Genomic DNA, 19,379 nt, shown 5'->3' with positions numbered 1-19,379 from the left:
TAATGACACTGGATTGGCAGACACTCAAATTACATCACCATCTATCACTGTGTCCCTTCGCTCCGCCATCACATCAACATTAGGCTGAATAAGTCAGGAAGATTGACGTTCTCGTACTCTTTTCGCACTTTTTGAGTCCTTAGCAGTAGCAACAACTTTTCGCTGATGAGACAATAGCAGATAGTTCCATTTAATGCGGGAGGAACCATTCTCCCGCGGGGAAGGGGTGTCAGGAAACACACAAAACACACACACGGAGGCGCCCAGGTAATATTTCATAGAGATTTCTGCAGTGCTTAAAACATCTGACTAACTTCATATCTTTAATGCCAAAACGAAATTTATCGGCGATATGCAAATAATCGCGGAGAGGAATCCCTGCCCACCCCTGCGGGACAGAATGGACTCGACCTACTCAATCATGCACTTCAGCATACACTGCAAAGAGCATGCTTTCACCTTTAGGATTGTCTATGCTTCTTGAAGTCACCCTGGATTATTCTTTTGGATAAAGCAGGTACGCAGAACTCCGATTTTCTCTCTTTTGTACGCATACACAGTGTACTGGACCACCTCATGTGCTTTGAACGGGCTGTAGGTGGAAGGCGACTGTCTGATCTTGATTTATAAATAGGTTACATGCAGGGAATTGGTGTGGTTGTTGATAAAAAAAAAAAAAAAAAGAATCTTGTGTGACCTCCTGTCGGTTTTCCTGTCAAGGTAACAGAGCCAGAAGTGCGTAAAGAGTAATGTACCATTTCTACTTTTCATTGACAATGTGTAACTTGCGGCAGTTTATTGATACTTGTGATCTATCCGAGGCATCATACTGTCAGGCTTTAAAAAGCTGCCTAAAAGTCAGTTATTCAAATTAAAACATGTAGGGAACAAACTGAGCACGGTCGGACTCCTATCCTCCGCACACATCCCCGGGGTTAAGCAAACTTTCCACCAGCTCACCATACTCATCTCTTCCTTGAGTAATTTTTTTTTTTTCGGACAACACACACTATCACCGGAGCAATAAACACACACATTTGTGGCAACCATAAAAAGTACACGTAGAATTTAAAAAGGGAAAGACAGCTCAGTGCACAAAACACCCTGGAGCCTGAAGAACAGCTTCTCCTCTTTTTTTTCTTTTTTTGTTGAAAGATTGTTTTATTCAACACGGAGACAGACACACAGGGTGGAGGTGGACGTTAGGGAGGGGTGGGGGGGGATATCCATATTAGGAAGTCGTGTCCTACATAATAGACACTGGCACAACTGCCACTGAGCAAGGCACAGGTGCCAGCGGCCGGAACGGCTCTTCTTGTCATTAGTATGAGGATCTGAAACCGCTGGAAGAGCTCTGGTGTGTGTCGCGTTTCTTCTTCTTTCAATCTCTGCGCCAATTCAAGCTCTCACAAGTCATCTGCATGCGGTGTGTATATATGTGTGTGTGTGGGTGTGTGTGTGTGTGTATTTGGGCTGAGGGAGGGGGGGCGGAAACATGTGGCGAGGGAGGAGGGGTTGAGTGTTTCATGTGTGTGTGATTGGGGGGTCTGTGCATGTAACTTTTTTCCCCCCCTCTCAGATGATGATGCACCTACAGGATGTGAGCCTGCTGTTATGGTAAAGGGATACAATGGGACTAAGCTGCGGCTGCGGGAGGGGTGGGTGTGTGTGTGTGTGTGGGGGGGATTAATGACGCCTTTTTTTGTGTGTTTCTTCTTAACTCTATTATCTGACGTGTACATACAGGTGATTGCGACCAGAATGCGGGTATTCTGTGGGCACGAGTCCCGATCACAGATAGTGCTATCTGTCTGTGTGGCACCAACATGTCTTTTTACGCACGAAACTCCCATTGCGCATGTATGGCGGTGGGGCTGCTGGTGAGCTGGGGACAGTTGTTCAGCGTCGCCTCCTCTCTTCTCTGGACACTTTAGACAAAAACACACACACACACACACACACACATATACACACACGGACACACCAGCTGATCCTGCTGATAGGAAGCGATGGAGACACAAACGAAACAAAGACACAGTGACGTGTGTGCGTGGACTGAGGTTTAGTGACAGGGACTAGGCCTACACCGCGGGGGCAAACTTTTCTGCTTCTCCTTTTTCGCCCTCGATCTTGTCCTCGGTGTTCACACACACACACACACACACACACACACACACACACACACACACACACACACACACACACACACAGGGCTTCTCTCCATTCACGGTGCGTTTAGGTGCCCCCACAGGCTCCGCCATTTCCATGATTACATTACATAGATAAAAAATTACCCTCATTAATATTATTATTATTTTAAAAGGGGGGAAACAGCTGCAGTCTTTGCTGTCACTTGGGAGATGTAGGATGATCACATGTGTTTCATCACAAGACAGAGCACTTCCTTATAGATGACTGAATTATGGGAAATGAAGTGGACATTATTGGTCCCAATCAGTGTTATTATGGAAAGTCAGATTTCACTACCAACACATGCAGTATAGCCTATGCATGAAAAAGATTACATTCTAATGTGAAAGGCCTAAACATATTATTAGTTATGTGTATTTACTTATATAAACAACAACTAGGGCTGTGGCTGACAATTCTAACTCTAAAATGTCAGACTATATTTCCAATATAGTACAATCATATGACAAAGAAAAGCAGAACATCGTCACTACAGAAGTTGGAACCAGTAAGTTTGGCACTGTTGTTAGAAAAACAGTTAATTGATCATCAAAATATAGTTGATGATCAATTTCCTTTCGGTTGACTAATAAATCAATCAACTAGGCTAATTGTTGCAACTCCATTATCAGCATATGAAATACCAGTTCCTTATAATAGCTTAATATTAACACCCCTAATATCCCACGATACAATGCCCCCATCTTGGACCCCTAATTGAATTTTAATATGGAAACTCCATCAGTCATACTTTATACTACTTCCCCCGAGTTTTACCACGGAATTCCTACATTTACCTCTCGAGTCGCGACATTTCCGACAACACCTGAAGGCAGCACCAGTGAAACGACATGAGACAAGAGAGCGAGAGAGACCCAGAGGAACAGCGAGGAGAGAGAGAGAGAGAGAGAGAGAGAGAGAGAGAGAGAGAGAGAGAGAGAGAGGGGAACCTGTACTGTTCTACAACACAAGGGAGACAGGAATTCGCCAGAGATAATAATAATTGTTGGCGATATTTGCAGAGTTGAAGCTCGGGTCGCTGTTGTCAGTCGCTGGAAGATACAGTGTGTCTCCTCTTTATCTCTGCTGGATCTGGACTCTTTACATTTGCTTTTGGAAAGCTGCACCGGTCTCTCTCTCTTCTTTTTTTTTTTTTGTGTGTGTGTGAGTGTTTGAGCCCAGCGGTGTTTTAACTGGTAAGGAAGTGACTGTATATCATGATTATTGTTTGTTATGTTGAGGATGCGTTTCGTCGGACTGCTGCTGTTTGGGCCGCTGCCAGTGCAATCTTTGGCTCTTATTAGACTCTTTGGTTTTAACCTAGTCATTTCCTTTTAAGAGTGCACTGAGAGGACTGATTAAGGAACGGGCAGCAAAAGTGCATGTGCTACAGCGGAGGTAAGGGTCATTTTGAGGAATGCTTGACTGATAGGAGAGTGGAACCTTGCGAGAAACAGAGCCACAGTAAATCTTGCGATACATTTAGGGAGGGTGCTATGCAAATACTAATAACAGTGTTATAAAGTAGCATGAGAGAGCTATAAACTTACTAAGCAGCAGCAAGAGTCCATAAGTGTAAATTATAGTTATCCCATAGATGATAATAGGAGGGGGAAAATCCATAAAGGTAAAGATAAGGTCACAATAAAATCTATTGGACATTAAAGATAGGTGTTACAGGATTGTTATTGTGATCCTCCCTTAGGGGCAGAATGGAGTAGTTATCAGGGGGAAGGAGATAGTTATGTAAAAGCACATAGTTTGCAAGGGGGGGCTGTATGCGTGCATGTGTGTCAAAACATGTTTATAGTTTAAGGAGTACATATGATAAAAAAAACAAAAAAACGTAGGCGTTGTCTTATCTGATGTTGTTGGAATTTTTTGACTTCCAGTAGTTGCCTGTGTAGGGCTGACTTTGTGTTGACACACACACACACACACACAGACACACACACACACACACACACACACACACACACTCTTCACTGTAATATTCCTGTTGTCACTTGTGTGTAGTACTTGAGTGAGTTTTACTCTACGGTGTTTTGAACTTCTGTGGATGTCTGAGTCAGTGCTTGGTGATACAAGCATTGTAATGAGTATTGCAGTAATAATCTTTTACAAACTCGCAGTGCTGTCGGGCTCATCAACAGTGAGTTTTCTGTACTTGACAGCATGTTCCCCCTCGCATTTGATTATTTTTTTTACTTTCTGCGGTGTACTGCTCTTTCTCTCTGGCTGCTTAAAGATACAGTATTTTCTCCTGTGTAAGGTCACGCACACACAGAAAGAGATAGAGAGAGAGGGGAGGGGAGGGAGGAAGAGAGACAGAGTGTTGTTTTGCAGACAGGATTACATTGTCTCCCCCATGTCAGATTTCAGACATTATGTTAAACATTTCTTCTACAGCCTGCAGCTCTCACTCACTGTGGTTATAGCCTGGGAGTGAGTACAACTGGCCACTACACAGCACAACAATAAATGAGCTAACTTCCCCAAATTGACTGTACGATAATGAATAGTTCTTAAGAGCGCCACCTGTTCTCTAGCTCATGAATAGGACCAGGAGTAGAGGTAAACACATGCAGTCAGTGAAGCTGGGGGGGTAAATAAATGCTTTTCTGAACATTTGAATTGATTTGTGTGTAGTGGCAGTACTGGCAGACTTTAGGTCATACTTTTTTTTTTTTTTTTTAAATGTCTCTTCCAAAACCACAAAGCTTAAATCTACCTGGAAGGAGAGCCTGTCTCAGATGCCTCATATTCACAAACTGATCCCTCGAGAGCTCACACATGACTCGAGTGAAGCTTTTTTGTATTTGATTGCCTTCCACCATTGTGCCTCTTTTCATACACTGAGTAAATGCTGCATACATTTGGCTTTTGTCAATAGAGCTGTTTGTCTTTTGTAAGCGTAAGCTTGTGTGCTTACTTTTCCATCCCCGTGCTTATCGTGATGAAACTTTCAACTCTACCATGACTCTTTATCTTTTCCAAAGACTTGACTGTTGTTTTTTTTAAGTCCCCCCCCACCCCATCCAATTATTTCCCTGTATCTGTGGGAGTAAAATTAGCAATTTCATTTTTTGTCTTCTCCCTTCAGAATGTGGAAGTGTTTTATTGGTGTGGCGAAAAACAATGAGGACAAGGCAGGGCTTTGTGGTGGCAGAAATGCATTTTTAACCCATGTGAATGAATGGCGCCTCACATTCCACAGCAGCAGGCCCTTTACTGAATGGCAGCACTAACTCGGCTGTTTTCATTACTCATTACTGCCTTGTGCCTTTTCACCATGGACATAGTCATTTACCTTCACCAACTGAGAGGGGGGTGCGACACTATAAAGACTATGTCATAGGTGATTTTTCTTTTAGGAAATGCTGCAGTGTTGGATTTTGGGAATTTTACTGATTAACGTTACTACTGAATTAGTCTCAGCACTTAACGTTAAAGCTGCTGTAATTAAAGGTGTATTAATAATGGGCCGAACGACTATGTGTAATGTGAAAGGTGTTGCTCGAAGTGATGATCCCACAGTGAATTATCACCCGCCATTGCAGCTCCCCTCAGCTCTACAGAGATTTATATATAGACTTTGTCTTGTTTGATTCAAAGCTAGCAACTAGCCAGCTTGTTGAAAGATCTTAACTCAAGTTAGTAACACACACACAGTGGAGCATTAATCAGCTAAGAACCAGATATTTCCCTCAGGGGTTGATGGAGACCACACCAGAGCTGAAAGGAGTGTGAATATTGGACTTGAATTCATCAGGTGGCCAGAAACACAACCCCAAATGAATGCTAATGTTGCTCCTTATCTAGTGGATATGTAAATGAGCCACCATTTGCTAACAAATCAACTTAAAGGGTGATGACTATGTCAGTGTTGTGTTTACAGCTTGTTTCTGCTGTCCCTTAATGCCACAAAATCACTGAATGTGGGTTTAAGAATAGTATACTGGGTTTATGATCTTGGTTAGCAAAGTCATCTTTAATGCATCTTTAATTTTTATTACCAGGTTTGGATTTACTCTTGTTATTAGCTGCATCTCCCTGTTATCATATCCCTGTACTGTTGGCTTCAGTGTCTAGATGTATGGTAGTAGAGATATTTGGAGTGGTTTTCTAATGTAATACCAACAAGTATTGGACCTGGTCTCTGTAGGTGGCTTCCAGCACCTTGTTGAATTCATGTCTGGAAGAGTTCCAGTTGGGTTGTACAAGCTTATGTCATAGACTGAATCCATTCAGTTCCTTTTACAGTGTAATTGCTACCCTGCTCTAGTCCTTCATCTCTGTCCAAACTATTCATGTTAATGTCGCGTCGCTTTGATCTCGAATGAATATGAGATAAACTAAAGGCATCAAGTCACAAGACAGAGGTGTTTTTTCTACTGAGTCAGTTAGGCTGAAGTCTTCTCTCAACTCTTCCATGTTATGCTTTAGATTGTATCAGTCTTTTCTGCATGAAAGCAAAGTATGTATGTATCTGCCTTCGCTGGCTTAAATAACTTTCTGTGGCATATTGAGGTTGGATTTTGGAGAGCAAACAACAAGTGCAAACCTATTTTAGCAGCTGTTCCTTTTTTGGGTATGAAACGAAAGAGTAAAAAAAAGTAAGAAGTGCTCCTCTGCTTTGCTGGTGGTCCAGACACACATCATTTTAATATGAGGTGTAGTGTCTATTCTGTGGTGACGGCATTGATTCCCTGCTGCATGGTGGGGGTTTCCACTCTGAAAGGGCAATCTCTCTGTGTTAGCCTAGAAACACCAAGCTCCTGGATTAAATTATAAATGAGCCCTCCATGGGAAACACGTTGCCTACTCAGAAGGAATTTACATGTCCTGTGAGTGTCATACCATAAATCTCCAGTGTATGTCCAAAAACATTCTTGGTTGTCCATTTTCTTGAAACTTTGGTAACAGGTGGGTTGTTAATCCCTTTATTTGGGTCACACCTGCATCCTCCCCACCCATATGGATCAATAGAGTCTGTGCCAAGCCAAGCAGCACTGCCCAGGTAGCAAAGTGTGAAGCCTGATAGCTGTTTAAATGAAACCCAAAGAAAATGATGTAGTAATCAGAGGATTAAGATAGGAGAGGGGTTGGAGTTGGTGGGGGGTAGGGGAGGTGCTTCTGGTGGGATTTAGGCACAGGGCCATTTTAGCCTGGTGGGGGGGGGGATGAGTGGTGTGCTGTGTAGGGGTTCAACTGTTGCGCATACTGATATTTTTTCGTTAAAAATGCTGATATTTTGTGTTGAGATTGTTATCACCAAACTTAACCATCATGACAAAGATTCAGTTTTTCACCAGAAGTTCACTGTTGCTCCGGTGGAAAACCCCTGTGAGACAGTATGCCATCATGGGACCCCAGAACACCCCGGTAAAATCCATACCTCGTCAATATTTTACCAAATCTTGTGATAACAACTAAATGTACAAAATAGACAAAATGCTTTTATTGAGAAATCCTTTAACAGACAAATCTGTTGATTTATTGGCATGGTTTAGGAGATATTCAGAAATGGAATCAAAGTCAATGAAGTGGTTTTGTTTACTGTAATTATTTAATATGGCTTCATACTGACTCAGAGTGCTTTGCCTTTATCAGGGTTACTAATAAAAAGACAGCCGTGTTATTTATGCAGGTCCTGTCATTATCCAAAGTGACAACAGCTGAATGTGGGTGTGGAAACAACCCACACTAATTAGTTGCAGCTTTTTTGGATTATATATTATAAAAGGCTACAGTATAAATATTATTACCACAATAGTGCAAATTGATAAAAAATGGTCAAACTGGGATCTACATTATTAGAACCAGTGAAAATGGAGCCACAGTGTGTAGTCCACACTGAATGTTGAAATAAGAACAAAGGGTACACCTGCTTGTCAGTGACAATTGAGTTGTGTTTCTAGGAACCATTTCAAGTCATTTAGTGTTGAGATCAATCGCAGTGATCGGCACACTTCCTAAATATTTTACTGATGAAAGGAGATGAGGAGGAGATGGAGATGAATGGTTACATTTACAGAGTTCAAGCTGAGACAATGTATTTTGATTCAGTGTTAGTTGCATTAGTGCAGGTATAATTTAACAAAAAGCATCTTCTGATTGGAATTTTCTTTCTATAACTTAACTGCATTAAGAATACATAAAAGGTTACAACTAGTAAAACCTTTTGTTTGTTCCTAATACCAACATGTTGGTGTGCAGCTATTCTAAATTATGAAGTAATAGGAAAGCAGTGCAAGTGTGTAAGGAAAGTGTTTGTGCTGAATCTCACACACGTAGGTGTGTGTCTGCAATATTTGCGGTTTGAGTAATTTTCCATTTTGTAAATAACCCCACTGACAATGTGCCTGGTCAGACTACTACTACTAGAAGCTGTACTAATAAATAATAATTTCATCAGCTGTGCAAAGGCTGAAACCATCACTTAAATCAGAGGTGGACCACACTGAGTGGCTGGTAATCTGATAATCAGGGTTTCATATCGACCCCATTTATCAGTGCAGCTCTGTTTGTATTAAGTGAGGACGCTCACAGCAGCCAGGGCCCGCAGTGATGCAAGCAGCTTTAGAGCTCCTCGTCAGTGCATAGATTTCACCAGTTGAATTGAATCGGATGTTTTGGGATGTTTTATAGAGAGCAGAATCTCAGAGTTCAAATGGAAGCCCATTTACTACATTACAAGCTGCGTTATCCATCACCGTCACTCATTTTGATTTTCCATCTTACACTTTATTGATGATCCGATGAAATAACACTCACGAGCACACAGCGCTGAGCTGAATGTGCTGGATTCATTAGCAGCACTTATCAGGTTTAGCTGACATAGTGATCATAGTTAATAGATTTCTGCCAGCGCCCATGAACCGATGCTTGGCATTGTTGCTGTGATTGCTGCGGGATTAAAGAAGAGAAATAAGCTTAGCTGGGAGAAATAGCCCAGAGAACCACGTGGCTGTGATTAGGGATTGAGAGAGAGAGAGAGAGAGAGAGAGAGAGAGAGAGAGGGAGAGAGAGGAGGAGAGAGCTGCCGGGGGAAGGAACAGCACTCTTTGTCCAGCCCAGATGTCACTGTAGTAGACTACCATTATTGATCCGCTACTTTACACACACCTCCTGCACACCACACACACATGCCCTCATACCTTAATTAGATAGCATTAAAATAGGAATTTAAAAAGGATTCTGTCAATTCAGTTACATAAACACCTTTTAACATTGATTGCCCCTTTACTTACACAATGGATGTCTCAATGTGCAATTCTTTTTCCTAAGATCATACAAAGCATGAAAGCAATGAACTATACCGGCCAAAAAAAGCTTTTCTTGCCTCTGCATTCTCTCTACCTTGTCTAGTATGTTAATCTCTCTGCAAGACTGTGGCCTTCTAATGGCCTCCTTAATATTTGATGGGCCACACAAACTCTGTATGGATGTTTTGGAGGGGTGACGACTGGGCTCGGTAGGGAGGGGACATGGCACCCAAACTTAATCCAAACTCACAGCAGCCCAGAGGGCATTAAGGGTGGGTGGGGGTTGGGTGAACTGTTTCCTTAGCAGAGAGGCTCCTTTTTAGCATTCACCATTCTGTTCCAGTTAATAAACACACTCTAAATGGGAATGAAGAAGTCTACAAATTAAATCAAATTAGATTAAATAGGTCTTGGATGTTACAAATGTGGGTTCTTTATTTATTTATTTCACAGGATGTGTTGCTTTGTTTGCAGCTGTTTTGGAATAAAGAGATGTTAGCATAGAGTGTCACCCTCAAACGTCAAGAACAGAATAATACAACATTTGCTTGCTAAGTGATTTCTGGGAAGTAGGGAGAAGGAAAAAAAGCCAGCAATTGAGGACTTAGTAGAAGAAAAACAGGTAGTTCTGGATAAGCACTTTAAAGTTATTGGCAAATATTTACAGCCTTTCATTTTCATTTTCATTTCGCTTTGATGTAAATATGTAACCGCTACCTACTCCACCCTTTTCAATGCTCACACAAAGTGTTGTCTAATCTCCCACAGGGAACCAGTGTTGTTACTCCATTTGAGTATGTAAACAGCTTTAAATGGAACAATCTTGCATGCCTGTTCTCCGCTTTCCCACTAGACTGTGTCCATCTCAACTGCCCCACATTCACATTGTTAGCATCATCTATTAGTCTGTAAATGTTTTTTTTCCTTCTCTTTTTTGAATGGAATGGAAGAGCGTGGATGTAGTTAGTGCAGATTGAAGGCCAGTGATGTTGCATGTCTGACCAACTCAGGGAAACAAGCTGGAAATGTCTCCAGGCTACTGCAACTAATCATTCAGCCCACAGAGGAACTGATCGTTAGCCGCTGATGTCAGCCTAACCTTGCCGCGATGCGTTTTAGTGAGTGTGTGTGTGCATGCACATGTGTGTTTGGGAGAGGGGGGTTCGGATGGATGGAAGTTTGGACTTTATCCTCTCAGAAATGTTTGCTTTTCTCATAATTATGGTGAAGAATGACATGATTCTTTTTCTCAATTATGGGATTACAACGTACAAATACAACAGTTATTAGAACAAATTCATACTCCCAAAGAACAATAAATAGAAGTGACCACATCGCTTTTTAAATGAGCAGAACTTTGGTACAACGCCGTTATTGACGTGCCTGCATGTCACTATTGTTTTGTCCTCTTTCTGTGGAAAAAAAAAATCCTGCTCTGGTAGGGCAAACCCACGCATATGGAAATATAGAGGGCAGTTTGACTTCTCCTTTGCTGCCAGAAGCAGTTGGCTGACTCAAAAAGAGTCAGAAGTATGAATAATACTAACAAGTGACCATATTTGTGTGACGTAAAAGCTTAATTATCAGCCAAATGAAAGAAAATCCAAATTGGGGCAATATTTGGGATACTGATAAGATGGGCTACTTTTGTAGTGAAGGGATAGAACAGGCATTAGGAGACATGGTATAGGGAGTAGTGGAGGAGCGCTGGCAGGGTCAAGCAGGTTTTAGGGTTACTGAGGACAGAGGTGAGGGGGGGAGGGTCGCCTAGGGGCTAATGAGCTCACCCCAAATCAACATGTGGATCAGAGATACAGTTCTACTCCAAGCATGCACGCAAGATAAATGTTAGCTGGATAACGCAGGTTGCAGGCCACGTGCATCCAGCATCTATTCTAAGGGGTTTCTAGCAAGGAAGGACTGAGGAAAAATAAGTAAAAGCCTTCTTCATCTTTTTATGTCATATGTATATAACTCCATTACACAGAAAGCCTGCTATAGACAAAAATAGCACCTCTCAATCACTTAAGCGTTGTTATGACTAAGTGATATACCTGACATTATGCTCTCAAGCAAACCATTTTTGTAGTTTTCTAAAAAAAAAGGCCACAGAAGATTGAAAAAGTCTTCAATTGAATTTATATATTTTCTTTTGCAGGCCATGGGAAATAATGATAGTAATGATAAAATGTTTTTGTATCTGATTGCAGGGAGGTTATACACCTGTTTTGTCAATGGATTGTGCTGCAGGAGGCTGTTTTTCACTCAGTACCATCAAATCTATTCACTGTCACTACTGCCAGCTACAATAGGTAGGAAGCTCATTGTCTCATAATGTGTCAATTTGAACAAAAACTTTAATTAATTAGTCATTTTTTAATCCTTCCATCCATCCATTTTATGCTGCTTATCCAGGTCTAGGGAGCAATTGATTTAATTAATTGTTGTTATAAAGGCCTTAAAAAGGTTAAATTGGATTTGATCAACTTTGCAGAAACCCTGATTGTGGGTAATGTAGGAATTGTATTTACCCTGTTAAGAGAAGAGACACCAGGTTTTTTACCTCGTCTGGAATTGAGCTACCACATTGTGTTTCCTGGGCCGCTGTTTGCTACCTCAGTTCCCAGCTGCCTCTCTGTCTGTCTGTTGCTCGGGGCCTTGCAGTCAACTACACAGGGAAGAAGAGACCAAAGACAGGGAGCTTTTTAGTACCCCTCCCTACCACCATCCCACCACCACAACACACACAACCCCACCGCCCCACATCTACCACCAGCAGCAGCACCACCACCACCTTTTTCCATTGGCTCTTGATGTTCTGTAAAGAATCCCCCAGCACACTCACACCCTCCCTTCAGCTATCCCCCTGGCCTCAGTGCCCTGTTCCCACATTGTATCCAGATGTGAGGAGGATAGTTGAGAGGAGGAAGGTAGGGGCCTCTGGTACAATGCCCTCCTCCACCCCTTAGCCCCAAATGCACCATCTAGCTAAACACATCCCAAGACTGGAGGTTTTTTCCTGTATTATGAGCTCAGAGCTAGAAACAAATGAGTGAGACATGCAGAGAAGATATCGTACTTTAATCTTATTCGCACACTTCAGACTCTCATTTCAGCATTCGCTGACATTTTGAGTTGTGCACGCAGGCACCAACATCTATATACAGCATTGTGACATCCTAGTGGCTCCTTCTATGTTTTTTTCCCTTTAAACTAAAAGCAAATAGATGAAATCTGTTGCTCTTGAAGGCGACTGGCTGTGATCATCTAATCCCTGGCTGTGGAACTCTATTTAAAGAGCATAGCTGCTAATCCCATCAGATTATACCTGACCAACTCCACAAAATCACCCAATTAATAGTATTAAGAATGGCCACGAAAGCCTGTCTCCCCTAAAAAACAAACCCCAATAACTCACACATAGACAAATCTGACCCATGTATGGAGTCTTAATCTAATGCTTAGTCTCAAACAGAGAGGCAGGCGGGGCACAGCCTAACAATGCCCGGGACTTCTCGTCTACAATGAGAGCTGAAAATGGGAACTTAAAGAAAGAACATATCTGCATTTTTGTGCGAGTAAATGTGTTACTTTGCACTTAACCACATAGAGGCCATTTTAATCTGAGATGAAACAACAGATGCTATGTGTGCATCCTCATCTAATGTGGTTATTTAATATTGTACATGTTCAGATATGACTTGTAAATGCATATTGATTTTCACAACTAGGTTTGAGCCAGGAGTCCCTCAAGCAGTTGGTATGCTGAGGTTTAAATACCTGGACAGCTGGCTCCACAGGCATCACTGTCCCAAATAGATCTGATAAATACTTGTATGCTTTAGGATTTTTGAAGGCCGGTACTGCCAACTCTTTAATCAAAGCTGCAGATAATTTTGTGCCAAATTTCAGTATTTTTAAAACTGACATTTTTCATCTTAAAAGCTTTTAAGGAATTCCAAATAGTCCGTGTGGAAAAGCCCCTGAAGCAGCATTTCATGCAACGCGACTATTTTAAAACAAATGCTTCTATTCAGAGTATCTCATTAGAATCCGTTCAACAAGTGTGGTATTGATTCATTCTTCAATAAATGTGTAATCAATTAAGCTGCATGATAGCCACAATATCAGATCCATCACAGTGAGTGGGCCCTGTCTCTCATAATTGCTGCTGTTGATACAGTATTTACAGTGGAACTCCTACTCATCCTTTAATAACATTGTCTGTTCATCTCAAACCATATTTGTTGTAATCACAATATTGATTGTCACCATCTCTCTGTTTTGTAAGATAAGGTTTTTTGTTTTCCTCACTTCACACCCACGGGCACTATTTGATTTGTTTATCTTAGAATCATACAAATATATGCAAGTTAACCAGAAGACACTCTCTCTTTGTGTGTGTCTTTAGGAGTTGAGTTGTCTCCATTTTAAGTAACCCTTCCCGCAGTCTTTGAGTCTGGGCTTGACACGGTGTGTTGTGTAAAGCTGTCCACTGGTGCGATGTGGAGAGAATGACAGTATGCGTAATCCTCTATCGCTCATTTCTTGTGTAACGGGCCTGTCGGTTTTTAGCTGAGGCCGATTGGCTGGTTGGTTGGCTTAATGGCTGTTTTGCTGCCTGGCTGATGCAGGTAACTCCCATTGGAAGCGTCTGATCTCTCCAGGGAGAGCTGCACAAACATAACTGCTTGATGCAACATTTGCTTTCTCCTGTATTACCCTCAGTTGCTCCTCTGAATTAATAGTTTAACATTAAGCGGAGTGCATAGTGAAACTGATGTTCTGTGATGTTTTGCGCAATTTTGAAAATGAATGATATTCTTCCCACAAATATCTAAACCCTACAATAAGACTACCCCTAACACTTTCATTCTGTTTTTAAATATCTTTATTATTTATTTCATTATCCACATTCTCCACATGCAAATGCCTCTCATAAATGGAACTACTATACTACTGCTAATACAACAACTGTGACTACTTTTAATGAAAGCCTATCCCACATTTCCAAAGTCGGTCTGATTTATTATATTATATATATAATGTATAAACATTTCACACAGCACTATTTCCTGTGTTAGAGTGTATTTGTGAAAGAGTATAGCCACCGTTGCGTCATATATACAAACTGCATTCAAATTCAGGCCCATATCTGCCTGCAAGGCTCACAGCTGCCAGCCAGGATTTTACACCACAGTTTGTCCTTAATATCACACTCAGTCCCAGTATGACCATTAGCAATTGATTATTGGTTTCTAATAGTAGTTAACAGAGCAACTACAGAGGCTTGTACAATGTTACACATGATATAATAAGGACCATAGCATGACCTTAAATGATGGTCTCACTCTAAGCTTCACACAAGCTTCACGGTAGCTTCATAAACACGCTGTGAGAGCTAAAGGAAAGGAAAATACAAGACTAAAAGTTAACAACGTTGCCTTGAGCTAAATGCTAACGCTAGCATGCTTGCTTACAGTGACACTGATGCTAACGTTTAGCAGGCATCTTTACCATGTTCACCGTCTTAGTTTACTCTATTAGCATGCTAACATTTGCTAATTAACACAATGTGTAAAACAAACTGAAATGCCTCAGTAATGACGCTAAATGAAAAGTGAAGGGATCGCCAAAGTTATTAGAATTCCTCCTGACACTGATTGAATTGAATTTAATGGCAGTTCATTCAGTAGCTGTTGAAACTTTTAACGCGGTAACACCTCATGGTGGCGCTAGAGGAAAAGTCAGGAGATCACCAACATCAGTAGGTTTCATTCTCAGGGTCTGTACACATTTTATTTTAGTCTGAACCAAAATGGTGGACTGCACCTTCAAAATAAGAGCTCCAATCTCTGTCATACAACAAAATGAATAAGTATTAAGGAAAAAAACCTGTGAAATGAATAAACACGAAAAAAACTTTTTATACATATATATATTATGTCAAACTGAAGCTAACTTTCACAGTGTAATAGGCTATCTTACCCTGTAGGCTTACTGAAAACCTGCTCAGTCTCATTATCAGGAAGTAAAACCAAAAAGGTGGTCTGCCATACAAACACTGACCACACCATTCCCAAGCCAATGGAGGACAGTTTCCGTTTGTTATAAAAAAAAAACTTAGGTAGAAAACTTAGAAGTCTTCACTTGACATCAATTTGTTACCATTAATATCCCGCTGACATTATGTAGCCCATTACCGGGGCAGGTTGTCAGCCTGACGTTCATTCCAGTGTAGGTGCTGCATGCTTCCAGATGTCGATCTGGTAAATCCACTACTGTCTAAACACACACAGCAACTGGTGCAGATCAGGTTGTGTCGGTGAGTTTATTGCAAACAGGCGGTTTTTAGGAATGCTGCTTGTTTACCAACAGGATGCCGCGATCTGGTTTTCTTAAGCCCACCTGCACCAGAAGGGAAAATGAAGCAGAAGAGTTTCTCCCCCTTGTTTTGCTGCATTTAAAGTCTTTCAGAACATGATTTTCATTCACATATCTTGGATGTCATTCACGTAGTCATTCAACTAATATTTTCCTATTTTGACCTTTATGTGTGTCATCTATGTAGGTGTGATCTTTTTTCTTTCTTTTGCTTCATATTTACAAAGAAACACTTGCTGATGTCATTTCTAGTAGCTGCTTTCATGAAATGGGCTTTTCCAGTCAAACCTATGGAGATAGCTGTTTTCAGCCTTTAAAGACACTAGAATTAGGTGATTTTTTTTTTTTTTTTTACTGGTACTTGAGCACAGCGATTGGATCTGCCAACCCTTTAGTGGGAGATGTCTTTGACTTTTAATGTTTTTAAACTGAAACATCTGTCAAAACAGAGGAAAAAGTAACTCAGATTTTCTTGAGAACGCACTGTTTCCCACATACAGATACACAGACCTGATGAATACCTACACATGTTGTGCGTACTGTTGCACACACACCTACATTTGCAGTGTACAGTGTAGATTTTTTTTTGGGGGGGTTAGAGTGTAACTATACTAGCAGATTGTCTCTGTAGGACTATTGGATGAATGTTAAGAGAGTGGATCCCGGCCAATTTCCTGTGCTGTGGTTACACTGCAAAGAATATCTGTCATAACACGCCGTGTATTCTGGTATTGAGTGTTTCAATCATTCTTCCTTAAAGAAAGTTTGACTGAGAAAACAGCAGACAGAGCTAATAACCAGAAAGACACATTTGTTTTTTGTACGCATCTTCTCATCAGACAGTGCTGATCAATAGTCCGAAATTCCTAAAATGATGGACGTTTTTCTGCAGCGCGCAGCCCACGGCCTGCATCTCTCTCTCTTTCTTTCTTGCTCCCTGCCTCGATCTCTCACATTTCCCTCTCTCTCTCTCTCTCTCTGTCTCTCCCTCTCAGTCAGCTCTTATTATCCCAATCTATCTCCTGCCGTGACTTTACATCACTATTTACCACTTATCTTCCCTCTGCTGCCCTCCCTCTCATTATTTGCTCTGCCTTTTCTACTCTCCTTGACATGCATCTCTCTCCCTCTCTCTTCGGATGCTGCCTTGTTTTCCCTCAGTATTAGTTTAGAGTTTTTCCACTGGGTGGGTTAACAAGCCAACATGATTTCATCAATGTGAATCAGTCAGCCTTATAAGACGTGACCCAGATGGGATCTCCAGCTCTTTTTATACAGCCATCCATCACGGCCGCGCAGCCACATAAGCTCTCACTCACGGTAATGCCTGTCAGCCTGCGTATGAAAGAAATGTGTCATGTAGCTTCAGTGCACTCTCTAGAAAAACTCTGTGTCCTGTATAAAAGACTAACAACGTTTGTTATTCTCATCTAGCAGCCCCAGTTCATGTGTAGTGCTTCTTTTTTTTTTTATTATTTTTGGCTATGAAATCTTGGGCAGATGTTCCAGCACACACACACACACACACTGGCTAGCGCATATACACGAACACACAAACAAAAACAAGGATGTTCCTTTAGGGACTTATGATGGTCAATAATGAGTTTCTTATTGAACTTTTAGGTATTTTTTATTTCCAGGTGTATCACTTTTATATTCCTGTAACAGTTCCGCAGGGACTCAAAATATGTCTGTAGGACATAACAGTGAATTTAAAGGCACCTTACAGTCGATGGTAAAAATGGCTCTCCTAATGGAATAGTTGGACATTTTTGGAAATACACTTTGCTTTCTTGCTGAGAGTTAGATGAAAAGATCAATATCACTCTCATATCTGTGCAGTAAATATGAAGCTATCACCAGCAGCCTGTTAGCTTAGCTTAGCACAGCATAAAGGCTGGACACAGGGAGAAAGAAACAGCTAGTCTGGCTCTGTCCAAAGTTCACAAAATCCCACCTCCCAAAACCATTTTAAGCTCACCAATGTTAGTTAGTGGACATTAGAGGTGCTTTTAGGCTACTTTTGTTATCCTTGGACAGAGCCATGCTAGCTATTCATGTCTTTATGCTAAGCTAAGCTAAGCTAACTGGCTGCTAGCAGTTCGCAGGTTTCAATGTTTTCAACTAACTCTCGGCAAGAAAGCGTATAAAAATAACAAACTTTTCCTCGAGAAAATGGGCCCTAATACACCAAAGTCCATTAATAGTTGCCCTTTGTTTGTTTTAATCTGCTTTAGTCATATCTTTGTAACATTTCTAATAACACAATTTCTTAAGGTGCACTGAGACAAAAATTGAAGTACATTTTTGCCTCTCGTCATTCACGCAAATTCGACCGCTGGACCGTTTATGTTCATTCGCCCCAAATAGCCAACGTTAGCGGCTCGTTAGTCGCAAGCTAGCTAGCAACGTAAGCACTGAACGTGTGTGGGAGTGTGCCAGTGTGTGTGTTTGTGTTCAGCTCAGCAGAAACTCCACTTATTTCTGTTGTGTCCGCCTCCAGTCTCTCTCCTCTTTCCTCTTGTCTCTGTATGTTTATAGCAGACTCATAAAGCCCCGGGATACGCACACATTTTTCGAAACAAAGTTAAAACATTTTCAATCTGTGCCACCCTAGACGAATGTATGTCTCACCGCTTCTTTCTCTCGACTTTGTTTTCAATTGTGCATCCTCAGTGTGTTCTTTCTGAACAAAGAATCAGACTTGTATTGTCTTTCTAAGGCTTAGTAGTGATCGAAGTTCAAAGCAAATTGTCATGAAAAACTAACAAAAATAGGGTTGTAATTGAAGTTACTGTTTTTCGTGCATTTAGAGTTTTAGCTGATGTATATTTATACCATGTCATGATTGTGAAAAATAGTCTTAATAATACTGTGATTTTGATTTCCACCATATTGCCCAGTAATATTATTACTGTATTAATACTATAATATTACTAGAAATATTGAGACCTTATCATATGTCATAGGTTTAGTGACTTTTTAGTGACCTAATCATGTTCTATGGTTGTTGCAATAGTTGTCCTATAATATTTATGATAATCCTACAGTGTAATTTACAGTGAATCTATCTGTCAGTGCTTCTTTAGTTTATGTGGTATCAATACTCAATGCAGTGTGCTGTGCACAATAACACTTTTTCCAGGGGATGAAATTGGATTTTACCCACAGGTTACTTTGTTTGGAGTTGTACTTCTTTTTAATGTGTGTGTTTTTTTCTGCCTTTTTTCCTTCTTTTTTTTTTTTTTGTTGGCATGTGTGTTTGTACTTTCGAGCAGTGTGTGAACCACCTTGCAACAACAACAACTGCCTGTTGGAGCCCACACATTCTCTCTGTAGTAGAGCCATCAGGAGATTTCTGTGGAAACCCTCCCATTCTGCCTGCCAGTTTGTGTGTGTGTGTGTGTTGTGTGTGTGTGTGTGTGTGTGTGTGTGTGTGTGTGTGTGTGTGTGTGTGTGCAGGCGGTAAGGAAGAGTCAAAAGCAGATCTGTTGCCCTGTTATGTTCTCATATCTCCTCTTGACAACTCTTACAGGA

The 19,379-nt window shown here is 41.1% G+C and overlaps 1 protein-coding gene across 7 annotated transcripts in view; it reads left to right on the top strand.

The window, feature by feature from the left end:
• Positions 1–275: 275 nt before the first annotated feature.
• Positions 276–19,379, top strand: part of LOC127367147 (zinc finger protein 516) — a 46,741-nt gene continuing 27,637 nt past the window's right edge. The window contains exons 1-2 of one of the 7 annotated variants that reach the window (XM_051406738.1): positions 420–517; positions 11,669–11,770. The gene's annotated coding sequence lies outside the window, so the exon portion shown is untranslated. Of the gene's footprint in view, positions 518–1,335; positions 1,427–2,866; positions 3,387–3,446; positions 3,589–11,668; positions 11,771–19,379 lie in introns of those variants that run through there. The other 6 variants (XM_051406739.1, XM_051406742.1, XM_051406743.1 and 3 more) reach the window with 6 other exon arrangements.

Source organism: Dicentrarchus labrax, unplaced genomic scaffold (assembly GCF_905237075.1).
Source record: "Dicentrarchus labrax unplaced genomic scaffold, dlabrax2021, whole genome shotgun sequence".
In the NCBI taxonomy this organism is placed as follows: domain Eukaryota; kingdom Metazoa; phylum Chordata; class Actinopteri; family Moronidae; genus Dicentrarchus; species Dicentrarchus labrax.
Note: the sequence above shows the minus strand (reverse complement) of the source record. Positions and strands in the feature narration are given on the sequence as shown.